Consider the following 25,298-nt stretch of genomic DNA (forward strand, 5'->3'; position numbering starts at 1 on the left):
AGCCTATACACATACAGTCCATATATACAAACCAAGCAGCAAAAACAGCCTGATTAATATTCATTGATTTTGTGAGGTCATAAGAACAGCACATTTGCATAAAACAACCATATCAGCCCGTCAGCAGTTTAGCCCCGCCCATTCATGCTAACGTTGTGACCCACTATGCTCCACCAACCACGTTATATAGAAATCTGTTCATACACTGTGTGTCCAAATGTTTGTGGACACCCCTTCTAATAAATGCATCTATCTACTTTTACAATACTTATAGTTGCACCCATTGCTGACACTCTCACGCGGCTTGTCTAGCTCTGTAGAGAAGTACTGCCAATAGAATAGGACTAGAGGAGGGGTGTAAAGCCCCCCAGCATGTTGAGTTGTGGAGCAGTGGAAGAATGTGTTTTCTCCGGAGCTTAATAATGGTCTGTTTGCTGAATGCAGTCAAATTCTCACAGCAATCCTCCTCCAAAATCTAGTAGAAAGCCTTCCTCCCTGGACAGTAGAGACAGTTACTCCAACAGAAGCAGGATCAGCTCTTTTTAATACCCTTGATTTCAGAAAAAACAATGAATGAGCAGATGTCCCAATACTTTTGTCAACATTGTGTATATCATCGCTGTTAATGTTTTGACATCACTTGAATCTGGAAGATGTTTCTTACATTGTATCAGAATGTCATGACGAACGGACCAATAGAAATGCTCCAATTTGACTTGGAATAAAACAGGTTTCCATTGACTTGCATTGAAACGTAGGAAGGTTTTTCGTTCCTCCTGTAAACTTGCTACTTCCCCAGTGCAAATATAACATAATGCAAATGTAGGATATAGGCTCTTCATATATATGAATGAATATGTGTGTGTGTATATATATATATATATATATATATATATATATATATATATATATATATATATATATATATATATATATTATAATATATATATGGCTGGATATATTCGACCTTCAAGAAAGTCCCTTTTTCGTCAAGGTCAGCCCCCACACTGACTGACGTGCTGTTTGCATGAAATAATTAAAATCATGTCTGATGTGACGTGCATCAGCGTGCATGCAGGTTTCCAACAAGCACACACACACACAGACACACACAAACACACACACATGCTGTGTATCCGGTGCTTTTGGACCTCACGTGTATTTTCCCCGCCGGAGGAGCCCGAGGCAGTAGGGCAGGGGAACGAACGGGGCAGAAATAAATTGCCTCCACATCTCGTGTGTCTCTGGAGTTTAACAGATGATAAGTGTAGCCGGGGAAAGTAGGATAGTTGGAAGGTCAGCTAGATCCAGTAATTAGCAGGAGGGACAACGCTGAAAAGAGGGGAGATCGAGGGAGGGGAATGAGGAGAACGAGGGAAGGAGGATGGGGAGAGGGAGGCTGAGTCTGAGGGGGGTAATGAATCACTCCTCTGGGCTTTTTCTTATGACAGTACTGGGGCTTTTTTTTAGAGCGAGGTTAGAAATAAAAGGAATGGTGCTCGGATTGAGAAATCTCCAGAAAAATGTGTGTCCACATAAACCAGTTCTGCTTCATGAGCTCTTCATTTCCTCCCTGTCTCACCACCCCATCCCGAAGAGCCATCGGATCCACGTGATCATCTCTGAAAGGAGAAAAACAGGCCCTCGTGGTGTATTTCCGTATTTTCTGTCATGACATTCATTAAGCTTGATTTGTGAGGATATTTTTAAGTTGTTTTGGCTCTTCTGAGCCACCCGGGAGCCTCCTGACCCCCTGCTTTGCTGCGGCTAATTCCGTCAGTCTGGGGCTCTCAAATCACTGTATTTGGAAGCTGTTTCACTGAGTACCTCTAGAGAGGGAGAGAAGTTGCTAAAGCTGGGTTCGCATTAGGGTCTGAATTCTACCTTCCTGTGACCTAAGGTGTCAAAAGTCTTCACACTCATTCCTCAGGTAGAAGTGAGTGGAGATACGAGGGTTTAAAAGACTTCTATAGAAGCTGAAGTATCAACTGAAGCTTTTTACTCCAGTAAAAGTGTAAAAGTACTGGTTTCAGAACGACTTCAAGTAGAAAAGTAAAAGTAATGGAAGGAAAACAAAGGCCGAAAGCTTAGGCCGCACCACAGGGGTCTATAGTGCACTACTTTATCAGGAAGACTCACTTCTTCATGCCAAAGATTCCCCAAGATACTGGAAACATTGTGGACCTTATTTTGAGAATCTATCATTCTACCACATCCCCAATTGGCATACTATATGTTGACAAAAGTATGGGGACACCTGCTCATTCCTGGTTTCTTCTGAAATCAAGAATATTAAAAAGAGCTGATCCTGCTTTTGTTGGAGTAACTGTCTCTACTGTGCATGGAAAAGGCTTTGGAGAAGCATTGCTGTGAGGATTTGATTGCATTCAGCAACAAGAGCGTTAGTGAGGTCAGGACGTTAGATGATGATCACCACCCCACCTTATCGTCCCCAACTCCTCAACTCATCCCAAAACAACTGGATGGAGCTCCACCATCCATCATTCCAGAGAACACAGTTCTTCCACTGCTCCACAGCTCCTCAATGCTGGGGGGCTTTATACCCCTCTACTAGCCCACGCCTGGCATTAGGCAGCATGGTGCCAATAGGGTCATGATGTTTATCTGCTCCAGAGAGTCCTATTCTATTCTATTGGCAGTACTTCTCTACAGGGACGGGACCAGCTGTATGTATGTGCATTTGCACATCTGAGCATTGTTTAGAAGGAGTGTCCACAAATATGTGGACATATGACATATATGGCTGCTGTGAATGTGATTTGGTCAGTGTTGTATGTATGCAGTGTATAGATGTTTAGTAATGATGCTATGTGTGACACACAACATATTATTTACATGAAATTGCAATATTAAAACTGCAATATTAACATTAATGTATAAAAATGGACGTTTTATTATATATGGACCAGTTATTAGCTGACTATGCATGATTATATTATATTATATCTATGAAATGTTTATTATTCTCATAACTCTGCCTGTAAATGCTCATATCACTATGCTCATCAGGCAGGGTGGGCAGCAGATCAGCGACAGCTCCAACTAGATGCTAAAATGTGTGTGTATATGGGGTATATGGGTCCTTTGAGGGCACAGATGTGTTCACACTAATGACAGATATAGGTCATTTAAACACACCAATGTGAAGCACTGAGACAGAAAGAACTGAGCTCGGAGCTGGAATTGAGCAAAAAGGCCAGGAATATACAACCACAGGGTGGGGGTGGGAGCGTCGGCGGCTTCCTCAGACCTGGTGGTGGTGTTGTACAGTATGTAGGCTAATAGATGTAGCCCACAGCACAGATTAAGCCTTGTCCTAGTACACCTAGTACACTAAAACCAGGTTTTCAGCAAAAGAGAGAATCCCCAGCCTCAGCGTAATTTAGCCCAGAAATAGACTGGATCTGTTTCTGGAAAGCAGACCTGTAAAAGTCACGGGAGGATTGTGCTGCGCTCGGCTGGTTCATTAACCTTGGGCCAAGCATATTGGGACACAGCAGTGACGGATAACTGGTTCCTCTGACACACAAGCAGGAACGTACACACAGTAGGTAGTGTGATAAATAGAGCTGGGGTGTGGAATAGGGTTGCATGACATATACAGAACGCTGTACTGCAGGGCCAGCCCAAGCCTTAATGGGGCCCTAAGCAGATTTTCATTTGGGCCCCCCTCCTGAAACCACCACCTCAGCACCTGATGCTTCATCATTTCATAGGTAGAGAGAGATATTGGGCAATACGCTGAAGCGCCCGGGCCTTTATCCACCACCCAAGCGGCACATATCTGCATTTGCCCAACAGGGGCAGCAGCCAGAAATTGATTAACCTCGTATTGCTGTGCTGAATATGAAAATACATTCATATAAAAATTAATTTACCTGTGTTATACCAATATTATTCAATGTTATTTTTAAAATATGTATTTTTTTATGATATCTTAGTGCTCTTGGGCGCCCCTGGTGGCGTTGAGACCCTAAGTGGGCGAGTAATTGGAGTATGCCTTGCAGTTGTATTGTGCTGTGTGATAGGGCTGACTCAAGTCCAGCAACGTCTGTAGCCCATTCGCTAAGCTAGCTCAGCTACAGCTCCACCAGGTATCAGACAGCTCAGAGCAGAACTTCTAAACTACCAACACCAACAAGTGTTGAGGGTTAAAACCTGGCGTTGGGAGGAACAGAAAGGTGAAACGAGAGACCGGTTCTGCCTATTTGGACTCATAGCTGCTATCTAGGCTTAGATATGTTAGCTAGCAGGCTAAACACCACAGCGCAGGCCGTGTTCCAGCAAACTGGGGCTCAAATCTCACCCGTTTAGAGGAGAAAGCCTCATATCTGAGAGCACAGAGTCGAGTGGACGGTCTTAGGCAAATTTACCGTCTGCCTCAAGGCAATGGGTCCCCATGTCTCACTGATGCTCATGGAGGCCCCACCTCACTTAAAGGACTTAGGGAATGTGCTGTTACCTTCAGAGGTCTTGTGAAGGCTGTGCCAGGACCTGCATAATATTAGGCTGGTGGTTTTAATGTTGTGGCTACCAAATGCTGTAGTAATGCAGCTGTGTGTATTACCAGTATCACAGCAGATGCTTTATCTGTTGTACCCCGTGAGGTGGGACCTCCATTAGCTCAGTAAGACCTAATAAGGGACACCCACCACAGCTCCTCTGGGCAATGACCACCACCAAACCATTTTTAATCTAGGAAATGTGAATATATATTAAAGAATACATGTTTTCTCTTAACTAATGTATTTATTTATAAACTATTATATTATATAATATTTATATTGGCTAATACTACTGAATATTAAATAAATTATAATTTATTCAACATTAAAACTCAACATCCTAAACAATCAATCAAACCGCTGTTATGCTCATATACCCATTTTACCGTTGAGTGGACGGTCTTAGGACTGTCTCGGACTGTTGTTCAGGCTTATTTTGTAGACTGACTTCAGGGCCATGGGTCCCCATGTCTCACTGATGCTCATTGAGGCCCCACTTCACTTTGTCCCATCTGTGGTAGTGAACACACACACCCACACACTAGTGAACTAGGGGCGGTGAGCACACACACATACACACCCACATCGGCGGGCAGCCAACTCCAGCGCCCGGGGAGCAGAGAGGGTGAAGGGCCTTGCTCAAGGGCCCAACAGTGGCAGCTTGCCGAGCCCGGGTATCAAACCCATAACCCTGTCATCAACAGCCCAGAGCTCTAACCACTGCTGAGCCACCACTGCCCTATATTTTACGGGGCGGGTGGCAACCCTACTGCCCAGGCCCATGCTTTGGAGATGTTTTCTGACCCGGTCGTCTATCTAGAACATCACAGTTTGGTTCTGGTCAAAGTGTCTCACAGTCTTAGGCTTCAACATTTTCCCTAACACACCTTCCAGAACTGGCTGTTCATGTTCTGCTTCATAACATTGAGTATTTCTGGCTTGTCTGGGTGCTGGCTGTGTTTAAAGAGAGGTGAGAGCATGCTGTCTTCTCTGATTGTCCACTTTCAGTCTAATACCTCCTCTAAGTGCCAACAGTGGAGAAGAAATTGGGTGATATTATAAAGGCGTTCTTTGTATTGAAAGAGCCATTATTGCAATATTAGCAGCCTGTCTGCAGTAGTGGATCAATTACCTGGCTTCAGAACAACAGGCGCCTTGAAATCAATTAATACCTCAAGCGACTCTTTTCAACGGAGGAATTGCCTCGGAATGAAGCGTCAGCAAGAAACTCGAAAGTCATTTGAGTTCCTTTGAAAATATACGCGACTTCAGATGCTGTAATACAGGCGTTTTGCCGTTGTTTTACACATGCATTTTGTGCTGTTTACTAAGTGACCACAGCAGCGACGCTGTTAGCTGTGGTGCCAGAGTCAATAACGTCAGTGTCTCCCCTGTTTGCCTGCTGTGTGATTGCTTTTGCTCTGAAGTAGAGAGAGCACAGAGCGGCCCAGCCCACAGGCTGCCTATTAATAAAAGCCAGGGCTGGATGCTTGGCTAGCTGCATCCCAATGTTGGTATGTCTGAAACAGCAAGACTTGTCTGGGATACTCTCTTAAAAAGTGTTTGAGAGTTCTTCAATAAAACCGGTGGTTCTAGATAGAATGTGGAACCATGCTTGACCCAGTCGAATGTATAAATGCTTGATTATATGTTTTTACATGTATATTTATGGCATTTAGCTAGCACTCCTATCCAGAAAAATGTAGAGTTAGGAGTCTAGGGGAAGACTCCCAAGCACCAGCCAAATCGAACTGGGAATCGAACCCTAGTCTGCCATTAGGAAGGTGGTGTTTTCAATAATGGAAGACCTCTGGTAGATGGTTCTTTAAGGAACCTTTTACAATTTGGAAGCAGAGAAGGGAGTAGGGAAGGGAGTGGCTTGGTGCTACGAGCTAACCTCTGGTGCTCTTCCCCAGAGAGTCTTGGCCAAGGACTCTTATTGGTGTAGTGTGGTGAGCTTATCCAGCCATGGATTTAACCCCCAGTCTACCATGGGGAAGGCGGAATTGGTACCCACTACAGAACAACACTTAATATACTAAAAAAGTGGCGTACCTCAGAGCTAACCTGTAGGTCATGTAAGGTTTCCCCTATCTACAACTTGTCTTTGTTTAAAATGAAAGGTACTTGGATAAATAGTGAAAGGAAATTGTAGATAGTGTGGGCTAGAGGGGTATAAAGCCCCCCAGCATTGAGGAGCTGTGGAGCAGTGGAAGAACTGTGTTCTCTAGAATGATGGATGGTGGAGCTCCATCCAGTACTTTTAGGATGAGTTGGGGCATTGGTTGAGGATAAGTGGGGGGGGGGGGGGGGGGTGGTCATCATCCAGCATCCTGACCTCACTAACACTTACTGATTACAATCAAATCCTCACAGCAATGCTCCACCTAAAGCCTTCCCTGGACAGTAGAGACGGTTACTCCAACAAAAGCTGGAGAAACTCATTTGAATACTCTTGGATGTCCAAATACTTTTGTCTGTGTATATGGCCAAACGTTTGTAAGCATATACTTTTCACCAGAGATTGGAACATTGCTGTGAACATTGTTGTCCCAATACTTTTGCCTAAATTGTGTAGTTTCATGTTCTAGGTCTTAGAATAAGGTTGAAGAATAAGGGTGGCGTACCTCAGAGCTCAGTTGCGGGTCATGTAAGGTTTTCCATGTCAACACATTTGTTGCTTTGTTCATTTTTATTCGATGACTTTGTGTCATGTGACCTCTCGTAGATGGTTCTTTTAAGTTCTGCTATTCTCAATAGAACATCATGCCAACCTTGATTGTCACCTGCTGTGTGAAAACTCCAGCTAATGTCCTTTAGCAGCTATGATGTCTTATTTGAAAATTCAAGCCTGTAGACATCCTCAAGGTTCGCCTCCACAGAGCCCTCGTCTCCACTCGTCTATTTTTATCATGACACCCATGAAACTTCATTTGTGCAGATTCTTTTATGCTGTTTTGGCTTTTTAGTGCCATTTGGGACGCTCAGCTTCCTGACCTTCCGGATTGCACCTGCTTCTAAAAACAAATTCCGGGAGAAGCAGTTTTCACCGAATTTCTCGAGCTTCGCGAGCTTGGTGCTACAGCATTTATGGCATTTGACTGACACTTTTACCTAGAGTGACTTCCATGAGTCATGTTACTTGCTTATGTGGTTTCTGACACTGTATATCTTGCTCATATCTATAACAATGGACTAAAGTAGTCCAATTGTATTTATGAATGATGTAATTTTTGGTTTATTATTCTGACATGCCCTCATAAAAAGAGGGTTCTTCAAAGGGTAAAACAATTCTTTGGTTAAATGGTTCTTCATATACATAAAAAAACCCTTGTATATTGTTCTTAATTAAACCTTTTAAACAGGGTTTGATTAATTTATGGAGTTTTTGCTGGCAATCTTCACCAGATTGGGAGAATGGAGTTAGAAGTCCTGCCCAATGACTCTTACTGGTGTAGTGTCATGTAAGGTTTTCCTTTTTTATTTATTTATTTTTGTCAAATATTTCCCTTTTTTCTCCTAATTTGGTGCTTTCAGTTAAGCCATTCGTTCATAGCACTAGCAAGAGGACCATTAGCGCCATCTACAATGGCTTGGGATTTGAAAAGCTTTCGGCAGAGATTTGAGACTGAGCCCCAATGTAACTCTAATTTCTCAGTAGAAAAAAAAAACAGCATGGCTCAGGAAACAGACTTGTGACCTCCAGGCCACAGTGGCAATGCATTAGCAGACTGCTGATGGTTCTTTAAAGAACATTAAAAAAAAAACAGCACCAAAATGGGTTCTCCTATTGTTTTCTAGTATCTTGATAGCCTTACATGAACTGCTATACAAAACTGCTATATAAAAAAAAATGTCTAGTACCCCAAGGCTCAGCCATGGGCCATATAAGGTTTGCTTATTAACACATTCTTTTAGTTTCTGTCTGTTGTGTTTGTATAAAATGAAGTGGGCTTCCTGTAGCTGCTGCCCGCATCAGATTCAAACCCCTGACTCTGGCCTACAAAGCCGAGACTGGACCAGCCAGCCCCTCCGTACTTGATGGTGATTAAAAAAGCTGATCTGTACCAAGAGCCCTTCCAGCTTCAAGTACGGCTCGGCTCGACCCGCCATCCTTTAAGATCCATGGAAGACGAGCGTCCAGACTTTTTACTGTCCTGCACTGAAGTGGTGGAACGAACTTCCCCTGAGTGTCCGAACAGCAGAGTTCAACGCTCGCTGTCTTCAAACCCAGACTGAAGACCCTCCTCTTCTGAGAGGACTTGGGTGAACAGCAGAGTGGTCACCTTACTGACTTGTGTTTAGTAGAGTCTAAACTTAGAGGATCTTTGAATTATTAGTCTATTTAAACTAGCTGAGGTTTTTCTTGAGTAAATAGCAAAACACTGTTGTAAGTCGCTCTGGAGAAGAGCGTCTGTTGAATGCCTTAAATGTAGAAGAACATCAGGGCCACGTATTGGTTCTGCGAGGGTTTCATTACTAGGAATTCAAGAAAAATGAGGGTTACGCTTAGACTCAAATCTCAGGAAGCCGCCTTACGACAACCTTGGACGTTAAAAGCGTGATCAGCCCGTCTGCCGTGCTTCTCATGGGTATTCACTTGTTACACTCATGCCTTTGATCCAACCGATCCACCGGCCGGCGGCCTGGCCACCCCTGGCTTCTTTCTTTTCCACCGGCATCCTCGTGTCATCTCTCAGCCAGCGAGTCAGTAGGCCGGCCAGCTTTTCACAGGATGAGTGCTGCATCCCGCTTGGACCTGGTAATGGAGTTAACTGAGATTGAAGTGCAGGAGCAGCCCTGGGCCACGCTGTTGGTGGTTTATTTAATAGTGCCTGGGGTTGTATTCGTGTATGCATTGGTGTTTGTGTGTGGTGCGTCCCACGAAAGCGCTGGTAAAAGCTATCCATGGCTATTTATATTTCAGCATGTGCCATTAATGATTTATGGCGTGAATGTAAGTCGTGTACAGGTTTTTGGAGGTGGTTGGGCCGTCTAATGCGGCATGAGGAGCATCAAACGCTCAGCGAGGCCAATGTATAGAGCTTTTATTCAAGAACAGATCGTACAAATGACTTAAAAGGTAAAACCGTGGGAAAACAGTGAAGCCTGAATCAAATACTGGGACTACAGGAGGGCTGAGAGAGGATTGTGATTGAAGATTATACCTGGATGGTTAAAAAAAAAAACTGCTTAGTTCTTTTCTGAGATGAAATATTCGGGGGGTCGTAGTGTTTGGTAATGTGATTTTTTTAGAAGGGAAAAAAAAAAGAAAGCAGGACTGGCAGCTTGCAAAAAGAGATGAGCAGAGGGACGCTTTGGCTCAGTAACAGATGGGAAACATTAGGACTCCGCTAATCCTTTCAACACTGACACCAGAGTGTGTGAGAGGTAACTCACACCCTGCTGGGTCCGATGGCACGACGGAAAGCAGTGGAGGATGGATAACGTCACTCAGGACGGATTCGCGAGGCCTTCCGCTGGGCTGGCGGCACTGCTGCAGCGTTTTAATAGAGGCCAGAGGAGAGAGAGAGAGAGAGAGAGAGAGAGAGAGAGAGAGCGCTCTAGGAGGATGAGGGAGAGCTAATGTTCTCCTAAATGGAGATGGATCAGCCACGGTAGCTTTGAGACTGACCTTGTGAGCTACCCCCCCTCCTGCCCAGCCCAGCCCAACCCAGCCCAACCCAACCCAACACTCTCTCCCCATCGTTCCTCCTCCCAGCTCCTCCTCTTCTATCTCTCGTTCTCAGGTAAGTGTCGGTCGCTGCCCGCGGTAACATTACGGCGATGGCGAGTTCCATTAGCGCGAGTGCGCGGCTTCTTAATATTTTATGAGTCGGATCCGGATAAAAGGGAATAGCTGTAATCGAAACTGCTGTTCAGCAAGCCAGAGCGGATGATTTCTGGAGCAGAAATCTGTGCTGCGATCTGGGGGAGGGGGGAGGGAGTTGGGGGGGTTGTTGGTCATGAGGGGCAAAGCCAGTGTCCCAGAGTGTACTGGTCAAATTGCCGTCCATATGGCCTTCTCCCTACTTAATCCTTGACTAAAGTCAAGTTTAAAGAGCTGCTGTTGGTGTTTTGCTGAACTGTGTACCACTGCCCAGGCCAGCACACCAGCTTCTACCGATACCAAATGCAAGAATAAATATAAACACTATATGGACAAAAGTATTGGGACACACTCATTCAGTGTGTAAGATCAAGCCTCTAGCCCTGCAGTCTGCCTTTCCCTTTCTTCCACACATCAGTGAAAGAAGGAGGTTCTGAAGAGCTCACTGAGCTCCAGCGTGGTTCTGTATGTAATAGGAGACACCGCTGCACCAACAACAACAAGTCAGCTGGTGAAATTTAGACCTTCCCTCCTAGATCTTCCTCCATCAGCTGTGAGTGGTGTTATTATTGAACAGTGGAAGAGTTTAGGAGGAACAGCTCACAGAGAGCAGCTCAGTGTCCACCGAGTGTCTGTCAGACCACGTAAAGTTACAGAGCGGGGTCAGGGCCGAGTGCTGAGCTCAGAGCAGAGTGCAGAAAAGCCTCCAACTGACTCCATAACTGCAGCAGAGCTCCAGCAAACTCTGCACATGCATATATTTGTATTTACTGTATTGTACTTATTGCCTGTTTTGCTTATTGTCTATGCCACCATCATCTATTACTGCACTGGACATTTAGCCTAACAGTGTTTAATACTCAGGTCTGCTAAGCAGACACTGTTGGGTCTTTGGGCAAGGGCCTTAACCCTTACTGTTCACAGAGTACTGCAGCATAGCTGACCCTGACTTTCTTAGCTGAGGAATTTCCTTGTACTATAAAGGTACAAAGTATAGATATGATCATCATATTATCATTTCATCATAATAAAACAAATTCTGACTGCACTTGAGTCCAAACCCCACACCACACCGTAACAGAAGGTGCTCCAGCAGGAAAAATGGGCAAGCGTAAGAATCTGAGACAAACTGTAAGGTTCTAGACAACTGCTTGAGTCAGAACATCTCAAAAACATCAGGCAGGTCTTGTGAGATGTTCCCGGTATGCAGTGGTCAGTACCTACCAAAAAGTTCTCTATAGAAGGACAAACGGCAACAGGGTCATGGACACCCAAGCCTCATTGATACTCATAGAGGCCCGTGCTCACAGCTTACAGGATACAGCCCTCAGAGGGCTTGTGGAGTCCATGCTTTGATGGCTCTGTATTGGGCAGGTGGTTTTAATGTTATGGCTGATCGGTATACATCTGCATCTTGATGATAACTCTGACTTCTACCTGTCAGTAAACCTGACAGGCAGTTAGAAACGCGTCCCTCTCAAAGGACAAAACTGGGCAGTGTCTGCCAGCTCACGTCCCTACAGAACCGTGTCCACTCCGCTCTCGAACATGGCGCTAACATGAGGCAGGTGGTTTTAATGTTATGGCTAATCAGTATACATCGGTATATATCAGTTTTAATGTTATGGCTGATCGGTATACATCAGCATTGATGATAACTCTGACCTCTACCTGTCAGTAAACCTGGCAGGCAGTTAGAAACGCGTCCCTCTCAAAGGACAAAACTGGGCAGTGTCCCTCCAGCACCGTGTCCACTCCGCTCTCGAACATGGCGCTTGAAGATTATCTCTCCAGCGAGAACGCAAGTCATTTAGATTAAGAGTAATCTGATTGCATGGAGGTACAAATTATAGCACTAAGGGCTGCACAAGTAGGTTAACAGCCGGCCCGTGGAAGCGCCCGTCTCAGAGATGATTGGTCAGTGACGGATTACGAGCTGGTGGATAATTACGAGGTTAAGCCCGAGAGCCGAGCGCCGAACAGCTGCACGGATGAACATGGCCCTTTTTAATGCACTGTTATGATATTGGAAATAATTCCCAGCGTTAGCTTTTTCTCTTTTGTCCCGGTTCCGCTCGGCGTGGCGTGATTTATAAATGGCTTGTGGAACTTGTAATCCGTTTGGTCTTTCTGTACACAAATATGAGCGATATTATGCTGGCCTTCCAATCCATCCGCTGATTGAACATCCTGTCTCTGATATTCGGAAACAAAGGCAAAAGGGGTTCAGCGGGTATTATCTCAGCGGAGCAGCACTGGTTTTCATTTCTGTTGATGACTTGTTTGTTTTTTGTTTATAGGATTTTCCTCATTTTGTACAGTACGCCGAGTGATGTTGGATCAGTGCAGTCCTTGTTCTCATGCTGGATGTTAAAATCGGAAAAGCCGAGGGACTGGCGATACATTTACGTTTAAGGCATTTAGAAGACGCTCTTCTCCAGAGCGACTTACAAAAGTGCTTTACTATTTACCCAAGGAAATTTTAATAGACTAATAATTCAAAGCTCCTCTAATCTTAGACTCTACTAAACACAAGTCAATATGGAGACCATAGTACTCTTCTCTTCGCCTGAGTCCTCTCAGAAGAGGAAGGTCTTCAGTCTGGGTTTGAGGACAGCGAGCGTTGGACTCTGCTGTTCGGACACCCAGGGGAAGCTCGTTCCTCCACTTCGGTGCAGGACAGAAAAAAGTCTGGACGCTCGTCTTCCTGGATCTTAAAGGATGGCGGGTCGAGCCGAGCCGTACTTGAAGCTGGAAGGGCTCTTGGTGCAGATCAGGCTTTTGACCATCGCCATCAAGTACGGAGGGGCTGGCTGGTCCAGTCTTGGCAGTGCCAGAATCCGTACAAAGGGCACATTACTATATATGGTCAATGTCTTGCACAAACCTTGTATCACCAAAAAGGTGACTTTACTGGAGGAGGGAAAAAAACTTGGAAAAAACTTGGAAAAATACAATTGCATTCATGTTGAAAAGTGAAAGAAGGCAAAAATGGAGATACAAGGTTTTTGAGTGATATTAATGTTTCATGCCACAGTGGTTACCTAACCTTGTATCACTGTTTTTTCTCCATTTTCTACACAATTTGGAAGGCCAATTACCCAATCACTGTTGCAGCATCGTTAGGTAGCCGGCGCACTCTGAGGAAAGCACGGCTCCCTGACTCTGATACAACAGCTAACAGCTAATGCCTGTGCTGACCAACATCGCAGTAGGAGTGATGTGGAGAGGAAGTCTCAAATCAAATCAAATTAAATTTATTTGAATAGCAGCTTTACACAATCAGTAACACAATTAGTAAAAAGACAAGAAATCAAAAGTGGCTGGAGGGTGGGCAGCTGGTCTGACACGGGTGGTGGGGGAGCCTGGTGGTCGGATTGGTAGGTGGCAGCTGGTCTGACGCAGGTAAAGGGGACTCCAGCGGTCAGTCCTTTAACAGGTCGGGTCGGATGAGCATCCCTACTCTATGCATGGTGGGGCATGGTGGGACATGGTGACTGTAGCCTTATGCATGGCTGCTCCAGAGTGTCCTGTTATGTCGGCAGTGCTTTTCTATGGTGATTAAGTATCTGACCTGTCTGTGTCCGGATACTTTCGTACGTACAGTCTATTTGTAATCAAGTTTAATCAATTTCTTTGCTATGGGAAGGTCCAGGGGAAGCGCAGACTCGTTTCTGGGGGAGGTTATCTCACTCAATCTGCATTCAATTGTCCACCACATCTTCTCTTGAAGCGCCTCTCTTGTTTATCAGGTAACTCTTGACACCACTCCAACTCCTTAATTCAATTGATAAACGCGTCCTTCCCGTCTTGTCTTTGGAGCCTTTTAAATAATTCATCTTATCCTCTGCAAGCTTGTTGAGTGTTTTCTCAGTGGAGGAAGAGCAGGTTAATTAAAATGTCCCCTAACAAGGTCATTTTAACCTTAGCACCTACATCTCTCTCTCCCTCTCTCTCTCTCTCTCTCTCTCTCTCCCTGATTACGTTATCCTCGGCCCATGCTGAGGAGAGTTCTGTTGCCTGTGCTGTTACTGCTAGTGATGCTCAGCCCATTTCCACCCCCTACTGCTGTCAAGAATCTGTCCTGGGACACACACACACACACACACACACACACACACACAGAGAATCGCTTGCTCATATGTATGTGTGTGTGAATGTGTGACTAATGCACATCAGCGAGGGTCACAGAGGAGCTCTAGAACGTCAGTATGGGTTTAATGTGAGTAAGATGTTCTGATAATGCTGGTTTTGTACATCTTCGACACCTAATCTAAAGCATTTGAGGAGATCCAGGAGAGATGTGGACCAGTCGCAGTCTGAGGGAGGCCTCAGAACAAACGCTGCAGGCTTTGAGGGGCCTAATGGATGTTGTTTTGCTGCATTTTAAGGTAGCTTCATGCAGCTAGGTCGAACACCAACCTCATTAGCATGTCTGCCAGCACTGTCCCATTTCTGTCCCATCTAATAGCTCGGAACTACCACCTATCTTCTAGCACAACAAGGCTAGGGAAAGTGTCTAGACTGTAGGGAAGATTTGAGGTGAGGCCACATCATGAGCTGGAGCCAAGGGAGTTCTTTCCTCCAGTGGGACAGAAGAAGTGTTGAGACTGGGTTTGAATGGGAGGGTGTATAAATCTCCAGTACAATGTGTCTCCCATTCTCAGTAACACCCCTTTGGAAAGAATCACAGCTTGTAAACTCTGCTTGTAGCAGCTGAGGGTCTTTCAGGTCTTGTGTTGGGGGATTTCACCCATTCTTCCTTCACCCAGGCTTCAAGCTCTGTGAGATTTTTGGGCCGTCTTTCTGCACTGCTCTTATGAGGTTTTTGATAAAGTTTAGTTCGGGGGACTGTGAGGGCCATGGAAACCATTAGCTTGCACCTCTTAAGGTAGTCCACTGTGTGTTCTTAGGGGTGTTTATCCTGCTGTAGGAGATCAACCAGTAAGATGTTAACCGGGCCACTGGCTGCGACTCAAGCCCAAAGCATGATCTAGATTGATTGTATGGGTCCTAGTTACATCTGTGAGGAATTCTAGATGGATTGGTGGGGGATCAGTGGGGGATCCAAGCTAGATTGTGTCAGATTAGCAATAGATTGGAGGGAAATTCTTGAGCGATTGATGGGAGATCCTAGGTGAATCAGTGGGGGATCCTAGAAAGATTGGTGTGAGATCCGTGATAGATTGGTGGGAGATCCTAGGTGGATCAGTGGGGGATCCTAGATAAATTGGTGTAAGATCAGTGATAGATCGTGGGGGATCCTAGCTAGATTGGAGGGGATCCTTGACAGATCGGTGGGTGATCCTAGATCGACCGTCGGGGATCTTTGAGAGATTGTTGGGAGATCCTAGGTGGATCATTCAGGAATCCTTGGTAGAGTGGTGGGTGATCATAGATGGATCATTAGGGGATTCTTGAGAGATTGGTGGGAGATCCTTGGTGGATCAGTGGGGAATCCTTGAGAGATTGGTGGGAGATCCTAGGTGGACAATTGGGGGGTCCTAGAAACTTAGAAAGATTGGTGTAGGATCAGTGATCGATTGGTGTAAGACCAGTGATAGATTGGTGGGAGATCCTTGGTGGATCGGTGGGAGATCCTTGATAGATTGGAGGGGATCTTTGATAGATCGGTGGGTGATCCTAGATAGATTGTGTGGGATCATTGAGAGATTGGTGGGAGATCCTAGGTGGATCATTCGGAGATCCTAGGTAGATTGGTGGGTGATCATCGATGGATCAATAGGGGATCCTAGATAGACTGGTAGGTGATCCTACATAGATCATTAGGGGTTCCTTGATAGATTGGTGGAAGATTCTAAATAGATTGGTGGGGGATCCTTGAGAGTTTGGTGGGTGAGCCTAGATAGATCAGTTGGGGATCCTCGAGAGATTGGTGTAAGATCAGTAGATTGGTGGGAGATCCTGTGAAGATTGATAGTTTGTTGATGGAGGGGTCCTTGGTAGATTGGTTAGGGGTCAGTGATAGATTTGTGGGGATCTTAACAGCTTGCTATGTGCCCTGGAATGCACCTCATCATCAGATTGTCTGAAAGGCCTCCCTGATCTCCTTTTGGCCTCACATGAAGACAAGAGCAGACCTCACCTGAGCTCAAAGAAGGCTGTGGTGGTGGTGAGGGGGGTGGGGGGTTGAGGCTTTTTTTTGGGCTCCCTGAGTAAGTGTTGAAGGAGCTGCATGTAGAATGGAGATTTTGCTGCTCTCTCCGCTGAAAGGCCAGGAAGGCCAGACCTGTCAGGAGACGGGCTTTCAAAACGCACCCTCTTCTCCTGTCCCCCAGAGCAGGGACTCGTACAGTGTTGTATTTATCAGTAACGGGGTCACGTTCTGTAGCTGTCGGAGGAGACCGGAAGCTTCAGAAAAGGAAGATGTTCGACCCTGACCTGCTGTCCCCCGTCCCTGCCCTCCTGCTAAGAGGCAACAGCTCAAACACACGAATGCATACTGCAAATATTTTCTCTCCCTCCGTCCCTCCGTCCGTACCGTCTCCTTTTGTTCTTTGTCCTCTATAATTCACTCTCAAACGTTATTAATGTGCTATTTATAAACCCCCAGTGTCAGCATGATGTAGAGGAGAACAGTGCAGTTATGTATATACCAGCGATCTAAATCTGGCTGCCAGAAACATCGTATTATCATTGTCCGCTACCGCAAATAGTCCTCGTGTATCGATGTTTATATTCTCTGGGGCGCTAGATTCTGTCAAGGTGACTGCTGGCCTTTGAAATGGAAGTCGCATATCATATCGCCCAGATATATCATTACAGTGTGCAAGGGCATGCAAACCTGCAGTGCCGGGGTGAGTCAAATGCACTGCGTACGTAGCGGAGCTTTAATCAGGTCCAAAACTTTTGGTCTGACCCTGAACGTAGCGCCTGACAGATTCTACGTCCATGTTCAGGCCGGGTCAGGGTCAGAGTAGACCCTGACCCGGCCTGAACATGGACGTAGCCTCACTGTCCCAACATGACCACCTCAGATCTTTAGAGGCTGAATAGAATTCCATGTGGCTACTCATGCGCTGTATTTCCAAAAGTTTGTGGACACCCCTTCTAATGACTGCATTCAGCTACTTTAAGTTGCACCCAGTGCTGCCTAACATGGATGTGCAAATGCGCGCACACACACACACACACACACACACACACAGCGTTTCCAGTCCATGTGGAGAAAAGTACTGACAACAGAATAGGACTCAAAAACATGAACCTATTGGCATTATACATAATTATACTATAGGGACAAAAGTATTTGGACGCCTGCTCATTCATTGTTTTTTTTTTTGTTTTTAATACTCTTTTAAACAAGAGTATTAAAAATGAGTTTGTACTAAATTTTGGAGGAACATTGCTGTAAGGATTTAATTGCATAACGCGACAAGAGCTTTCGTGTGGTCAGGATGTTGGATGACCTCATCATCCCCAACTCATTCCAAAAATATTGTTTGGAGCTCCACCATCCATCATTCCAGCATTCCAGAACTCCACAGCTCAATGCTGGGGGGCTTTATACCCCTCTACTAGCCCACGCCTGGCATTAGGCAGCATGGTGCCAATAAGGTCAGGATGTTGATCTGCTCCAGAGGGTCCTATTCTATTGGCAGCACTTCTCTACAGGGACTAGACAAGCTGTTTAACTGTGTTTGCACATCTGTGTCAGCAACAGGTGCAACTGAAAGTAGCTGAATGCATTCATTAGAAGGGGTGTCCACAAACATTTGGACATATAGTGTAGGTACAAGAACGCTGCTGACTGTTTGGTTTGCTTTCTGTGTATTATTGGATATGTAAGGCTGCCATCAGCCGAGGGCTTACCGGGGGGCGGATCTTCTGCATGCAGAGCAGGAAGGTGGTATTTTAATATAGTCCTGAGAGGCTGTAGCCTAGTGACTGTAGCCGCAGTGTGTGGACAGGACTGAAACTGTTTAGTCTTTGGTCAGAGGCTGGATGTGAATTCTGGCTTTTAAAGTAACCTCGGACAAATTTGGAAATGGGGTGTCAGGAAAAGCAGCGCTGGTTTTGGAATTTGTGGCCTCCTGTTTGTGTGAGAGCACGAAGACAGACTCTTACAGTGAAAGTTCAGCAGAAAATCTCCTTTCCTAAATGCAGTCGATCAGACGAGGCCTGTTTTGGTGTCTGAAGTTTGCTTCTGTAGTTTTACACAGGAGCTATAAGGCTAATGTAGCCAACGTAAGTAATGGGAGCTTATAGGTGACCCCACTAATTAGCAGGGTGCTAATTCACTCTCTAGTGAAGCCCTGGTTTTTAGAAAAGAGGACACTGGGGACACACAGGCGTCCACTGTAGTTAGGCTGTTGTGGCTGCGGGGCTTCAAGTAGGCCTTCGGTGTGGTTGTTTGGACCAGCTTCTGCTTTGTGGTAGGCCATCAGCCCCCCCTGTGTGGAGCCAGAGGAGCCAGAAATGATAAATGACAGGGTTAAAAGGGAGGTGACTGGGTGGTGAGGGGTTGCACTAGACGATATTTTATCGTATCGTGATAAATTCTGTTATCGTAATAACAATCAGCGTCTCTAAGCATATGGAGGAGACTGTTAGTGGTTAATAAACACTGTATTCAGTACTGGAGAGGATCGGAATAGTTGTTTTTAATAATCTGTAGCTACTGATGTACAGGTATCGTGATAAATACCATAAAAAATTAAGTCTTTGAATATCGTGATATATTATTTTTATCATATCGCCCAGCCCTAGGTTGCACAGACTTGTCGTAGACCTGCGAACAAGCTAGAGATGGTATTTATAGGATGTTAGATTAGGGAGGAGGGGCTTCAGGCATGTTCCACCTCCCAAAATTGTGTTCTTTTTCTGGAAAGCAGTTCAATGATTGACTGCTCTGTAGATGCAGGTACATGTAGACCAGGTGTGGTGGTAAGAAGGTGGGGCTTAAAGAGACAGCTGTATAAACCCATATACTGAATGCGTGGAGACCTTTGGCATGAGTCGATGAGTCGTGGATGCAGTAAGGTGGGGTGGTGATCATCACTCAACATCCTGACCTTACTAACGCTCTTGTCGCTGAATGCAATCAAATCCTCACAGCAGTGCCCTTCCAAAATCGAGTAGAAAGCCTTTCTCTTCTCTGGACAGTAGAGACAGTTGTTCTGTCTATTACCCTTGAATTCAGAAGAAACAATGTACGAGCAGGCGTCCTAATACTTTTGTCCGCAATGTCCATAATATGCTCATCCTACTGTTTTCTATTAGCATGGGCTAAAATATGAAGCATACAGGAAACCATGTATCTCCATTTTTACATTGACTTCCGTGGTAAAGTCGTGGGTTTTTGGAGATATGGGACGTTTGCGTGACCGAGACTATATTTAAGGTCTGTGCTGTTGTGCACTTGTATACTGTAGCTTAGTGCAGATGTGAGGAACACTGTACTGTTCTGTTAATGATCTCATTTATCTTATGCTTTGTTTCCCTACAAAAACCCCTTCTCCTGTCCCACAGCAAACATTACCTCCTCGTTATGGAAAACCTCCAAACACAAAACCTACACAATAAACAGCTTCAGACCAGAATTGCCCTGGTTTGTGTACATTGGGGTTTGCGCCACTGTAGCTCAGCCAGGTTAGTGCAAAGTTTGGGGAAAACCCAAAGCCATGGAAGCTTAAATCCTCGTGTGGTTGAAGGTGCTGAGCTGTCCTGCCCGAGTTGGGCCATGTTTGCCATTCTCTGGCCTCTGGCCTCTGGTCCTGGTCTGGGCTGGGCTGGTGGGAGTGGGCTAGGCTGGTGTTGAGTCTCCGGTACACACTCCTGTGGCGAGCGTGTCACTCTTTTCCATTTTCCAGTCTGCCCACCAACAAAGCTTCCAGACACTGCTCTTGTTTTTCTTAAGAGTGCCAACTCCCATCAGCAGGAGGAGGTTTGTGCTTGAGACTGGAACTGTTCAAGGGTGCAGGGCGTCTCAGACAGAGTCCCAGTGTTTGGATTCTTAGTCATGAAACTGGGAAAACACCCGGTCCTGTGGGCATCCGGGCAAGAAACGCTGCTTCCCGCGATTTCCCCGCATTTGGCAGGCAGACGGAGTGCAGTCTAGTGCAGCTCTGTAGGAGCTGGGTTGGTTTGACCTGAGGAAGTTCTCTAATTGAGGTTATCTGTGCTCCAAATGTGGTCCTCCATAGTTACTGCTGGGGAGGTTGGATAAGTGGTGCAGAATCTGGTGGATCTGCCATGAGTGTAGTTTTACAGTCTGACAGTAATAAGTGTTATGATTTCAGTCCAGTATGAATCTGCATTGTGTGTAGTTTTAATCCAGTATGAATCTGCAGTGTGTGTGTAGGGTCAATCCAGTATGAATCTGCAGTGTGTGTGTGTAGGGTCAATCCAGTATGAATCTATAGTGTGTGTGTGTAGGGTCAATCCAGTATGAATCTGCAGTGTTTGTGTGTAGTTTTAATCCAGTATGAATCTGTAGTGTGTGTAGTTTTAATCCAGTATGAATCTGCAGTGTGTCTAGTTTTTATCCAGTATGAATCTGCAGTGTGTCTAGTTTTAATCCAGTATGAATCTGCAGTGTGTGTTTAGTTTTAATCCAGTATGAATCTGCAGTGTGTGTAGTTTTAATCCAGTATGAATCTGCAGTGTGTGTGTAGTTTTAATCCAGTATGAATCTGCAGTGTGTGTGTAGTTTTAATCCAGTATGAATCTGCAGTGTGTCTAGTTTTAATCCAGTATGAATCTGTAGTGTGTGTGTGTAGTTTTAATCCAGTATGAATCTGTAGTGTGTGTGTGTAGTTTTAATCCAGTTTGAATCTGTAGTGTGTGTGTAGTTTTAATCCAGTATGAATCTGTAGTGTGTGTGTGTAGTTTTAATCCAGTATGAATCTGCAGTGTGTCTAGTTTTAATCCAGTATGAATCTGTAGTGTGTCTAGTTTTAATCCAGTATGAATCTGTAGTGTGTGTGTAGGGTCAATCCAGTATGAATCTGCAGTGTGTGTAGTTTTAATCCAGTATGAATCTGTAGTGTGTGTAGGGTCAATCCAGTATGAATCTGCATTGTGTGTAGTTTTAATCCAATATGAATCTACAGTGTGTGTAGTTTTAATCCAGTATGAATCTGCATTGTGTATGTAGTTTTAATCCAGTATGAATCTACAGCGTGTGTGTAGTTTTAATCCAGTATGAATCTGCAGTGTCTAGTTTTAATCCAGTATGAATCTGCAGTGTGTGTGTGTGTAGTTTTAATCCAGTATGAATCTACAGTGTGTGTGTGTAGTTTTATTAAAGTATGAATCTACAGTGTGTGTGTAGTTTTAATCCAGTATTAATCTGCAGTGTGTGTGTAGTTTTAGTCCAGTATGAATCTGCAGTGTGTTTGTAGTTTTAGTCCAGTATGAATCTGCAGTGTATGTGTGTAGTTTTAATCCAGTATGAATCTGCAGTGTATGTGTGTAGTTTTAATCCAGTATGAATCTGCAGTGTGTGTGTAGTTTTAGTCCAGTATGAATCTGCAGTGTGTGTGTAGTTTTAGTCCAGTATGAATCTGCAGTGTGTGTGTAGTTTTAATCCAGTATGAATCTGCAGTGTGTTTGTAGTTTTAGTCCAGTATGAATCTGCAGTGTGTTTGTAGTTTTAGTCCAGTATGAATCTGCAGTGTGTGTGTAGTTTTAGTCCAGTATGAATCTGCAGTGTGTGTGTAGTTTTAATCCAGTATGAATCTGCAGTGTGTGTGTAGTTTTAATCCAGTATGAATCTGCAGTGTGTTTGTAGTTTTAGTCCAGTATGAATCTGCAGTGTGTGTGTGTAGTTTTAATCCAGTATGAATCTGCAGTGTGTGTGTAGTTTTAATCCAGTATGAATTTGCAGTGTGTGTGTGTAGTTTTAGTCCAGTATGAATCTGCAGTGTGACAGTACTGTATGGGGTTATAAAGTGGATGCTCTTCTGTAATTGGTTGACCCTGGAGATCAGTAGGCGGATGTGAATGTCTGGGTCGGGACAGTTTGGGGGAAATTGACCACAACCTCGTCTGGTAAAACTGGTCCAGCCCCAGTGGAGCTTAACTGCTGTTTGTGGCTGCATGTGGCCTGGTTGGACTCCTCTGGCGTCACGGTGTGTTTTGCGGTGTGTGTTACTCTGTGTGTGTGTGTTTTGTAAAGCTGTGTGTGAGTGTTGTTGGTAATCATGCTGTGCTGCGTCAGTGGGCCCTGCTGTGTTTGTCTCTGATCTCTTATTGAAGGGCACATCTGGCAGGCCTGGACCCGTCCCACATAGAGCCTATCTCTCTCTCTCTCTCTCTCTCTCTCTCTCTCGTGTGTGTTTATTGTGTGTGTCGGGTTGTATAGTAGGACAGTGTAAGTTGTGCCATGTTCTCTCAGTTTTAAGTTATAGATAGAACTTACATCCGTGATACATTCTCAATATGGCCAAATGTTTGTGGACACCCCTTCTACCAAATGCACTCAGCTACTTTAAGTGGCACCTATTGCTGACCACAACACAGCTTATCTAGTGCCTGTAGAGAAGTACTCCTGTCCACGTCTGATATACCTCAGAACGGTCAGCAGAGTTCTCAAGCTGCACAGCCTGAGGCTGACCAGTCAGGTAGTCCAGTCCACTGTGATGATAGATTCATTTACCTGCATCCAAAGGTGTCTAAAGTCTTCACATTCATTCCTCAGGTAGAAGTGAGTGGAGATACGAGGGTTTAACAGACTTCTATAGAAGCTGAAGTATCAACTGAAGCTTTTTACTCCAGTAAAAGTGTAAAAGTACTGGTTTCAGAACCACTTCAAGTAGAAAAGTAAAATTAATGGAAGGAAAACAAAGGCCGAAAGCTTAGGCCGCGCCACAGGGGTCTATAGTGCACTACACCCCCCCCCCCTCCCCAAAAACCCATTTCTCTAAAAGCCATAATGAGGAGAATGTTCTATTAAAATGTTGATGTTAAAAATGTTGGGCTGCACTAGGCTCCTGTTTCAGCTGCAGATCTGCCCATTGAAAATGAAGCATTTCAGTAATATCAGCTCTATTAAAGGAGCGTCTCTGTGCTCTACTGAGCATCAACATGAGCTTCATGGAGGAAAATATGAGGAGTCGTTGTCTAGAAGTTCTGTAAAGCTGCAGAAAGTCAGACTTCAGAGGCGTGTGATCAATAAGCTTTATTGGAATGTAAATGTGGGGCTCAGTCGGGACGTTTCACTGCAGCTCTCTTGAGTCTCTGCCACGGACACAGTCTTCATACTAGACTACAGACGTCTGCTGTGAGCTGCTGGAGAGTGACGGGACGTGTGCAGGTGTGATGGATCTCTTATAAACCAATAGGGAGTCAGAATGGAGTCTGTTTATACTTCTCATCCAATCAGGATCAGACTCTCACTTTCCGGATGGAGAGATTTATCTGGAGAGGTTTTTTTGAAGCAGGAATGTAGAACTGTAGAGGGTTAAGGGCTCGTCTGGCCAGTGGGCTCAGATGGGCCAGTAGCAGCATCTTCAGTGTCTTTAACAGTGTCAAGAACCACACCAGCATCATGCCAGTGTAGCGGCCACCACCATTTGCCTCACAGCTCCAGAGTAAAACTCATGACGCCAAACCTCAACAACAAACATACGCTAAAAGGACAAAAGTATTTGGACACTTACAGGAGCTTTCTTCAATGACATCCTGTTCTAACCCTATAGGCTGTATTAATATGGAGCTGGTCCTCCTTTGCTCTCAGCTCTACCAGCAGCAGCAGGTCTGGAGCTCTGCTGCAGTTACTGAGTCAGTTGGAGGCTTTTCTGCACTCTGCTCTGAGCTCAGCACTCGGCCCTGACCCCGCTCTGTAACTTTACGTGGTCTGACAGACACTCGGTGGACACTGAGCTGCTCTCTGTGAGCTGTTCCTCCTAAACTCTTCCACTGTTCAATAATAACACCACTCACAGCTGATGGAGGAAGATCTAGGAGGGAAGGTCTAAATTTCACCAGCTGACTTGTTGTTGTTGGTGCAGCGGTGTCTCCTATTACATACAGAACCACGCTGGAGTTCAGTGAGCTCTTCAGAACCTCCCGTTCTTTCACTGATGTGTAGAAGAAAGGCAGACTGCAGGGCTAGGGGCAATAAGACTGAATGATACACCAGAATTCAGTGATTAAATGGGGTGTCCCAAAACTTTTGTCCATTTATATTGTATGTGTCCACTCAACTACAAGTGTGTTTACAGCTTTGCTTTGTTTACCACACCCGTCCTGCTGACGCTGGTCTGGCTGGGATGCCGGTTCCAGGCCTGTATGGCGAGGGAGCTGGTGTTTCTCACACGAAGCAGATTTAATCTGTATACTTTTTCCATTGGTCAGCGTTTCTGACCGACCCTGCTGTACACGGGACTCTGTAAGCAGCTCTAGCAAAGTGGGTCGGCCCAGTCCTCAGATCTCGTCTTCCGTCTGATCTACACTCCTCTGCCTTTCTGCTGGCCTTCAAGCCTGACTGGACATTATTCTGATGACAGTGGACAGCGGAACAGACACACACCAGCATACGGCCTGTGTCGCTCAAGACGCCTGACTGACGGCAGGCGCTATATGTCCAAATGTTTGCGGACAACCATTGTGTCACGCATTGCTGACACAGACGTGTAAATGCACACATACAGCTTGTCTGGTCCCTGTAGAGAAGAAGTACTGCCAAAAGAATAGGACTCTCTGGAGCATATCAACATAAATCTATTAGCACCATGCTGCCTAATGCCAGGCGTGGGCTAGAGGGGGGTATGAAGCCCCCCAGCATTGAGCTGTGGAGCAGTGGAAGAACTGTGCTCTCTGGAATGATGGTGGTGGTGGAGCTCCATCCTGTACTGTTGGGATGAGTTGGGGATGATGAGTTGAGGTAGCGATCATCATCATCCAACATCCTGACCTCACTAACGCTCTTGTCACTGAATGCAATCAAATCCTCACAGCAATGCTTGGTTTGAAGC

General features: G+C 45.2%; 1 protein-coding gene across 1 annotated transcript in view; it reads left to right on the plus strand.

The window, feature by feature from the left end:
* Positions 1-25,298, plus strand: part of znf385b (zinc finger protein 385B) — a 219,614-nt gene that overhangs the window by 13,452 nt on the left and 180,864 nt on the right. The window lies entirely within an intron of this gene.

The sequence above is a fragment of the Salminus brasiliensis genome, chromosome 8 (assembly GCF_030463535.1).
Source record: "Salminus brasiliensis chromosome 8, fSalBra1.hap2, whole genome shotgun sequence".
In the NCBI taxonomy this organism is placed as follows: Eukaryota; Metazoa; Chordata; class Actinopteri; order Characiformes; family Bryconidae; genus Salminus; species Salminus brasiliensis.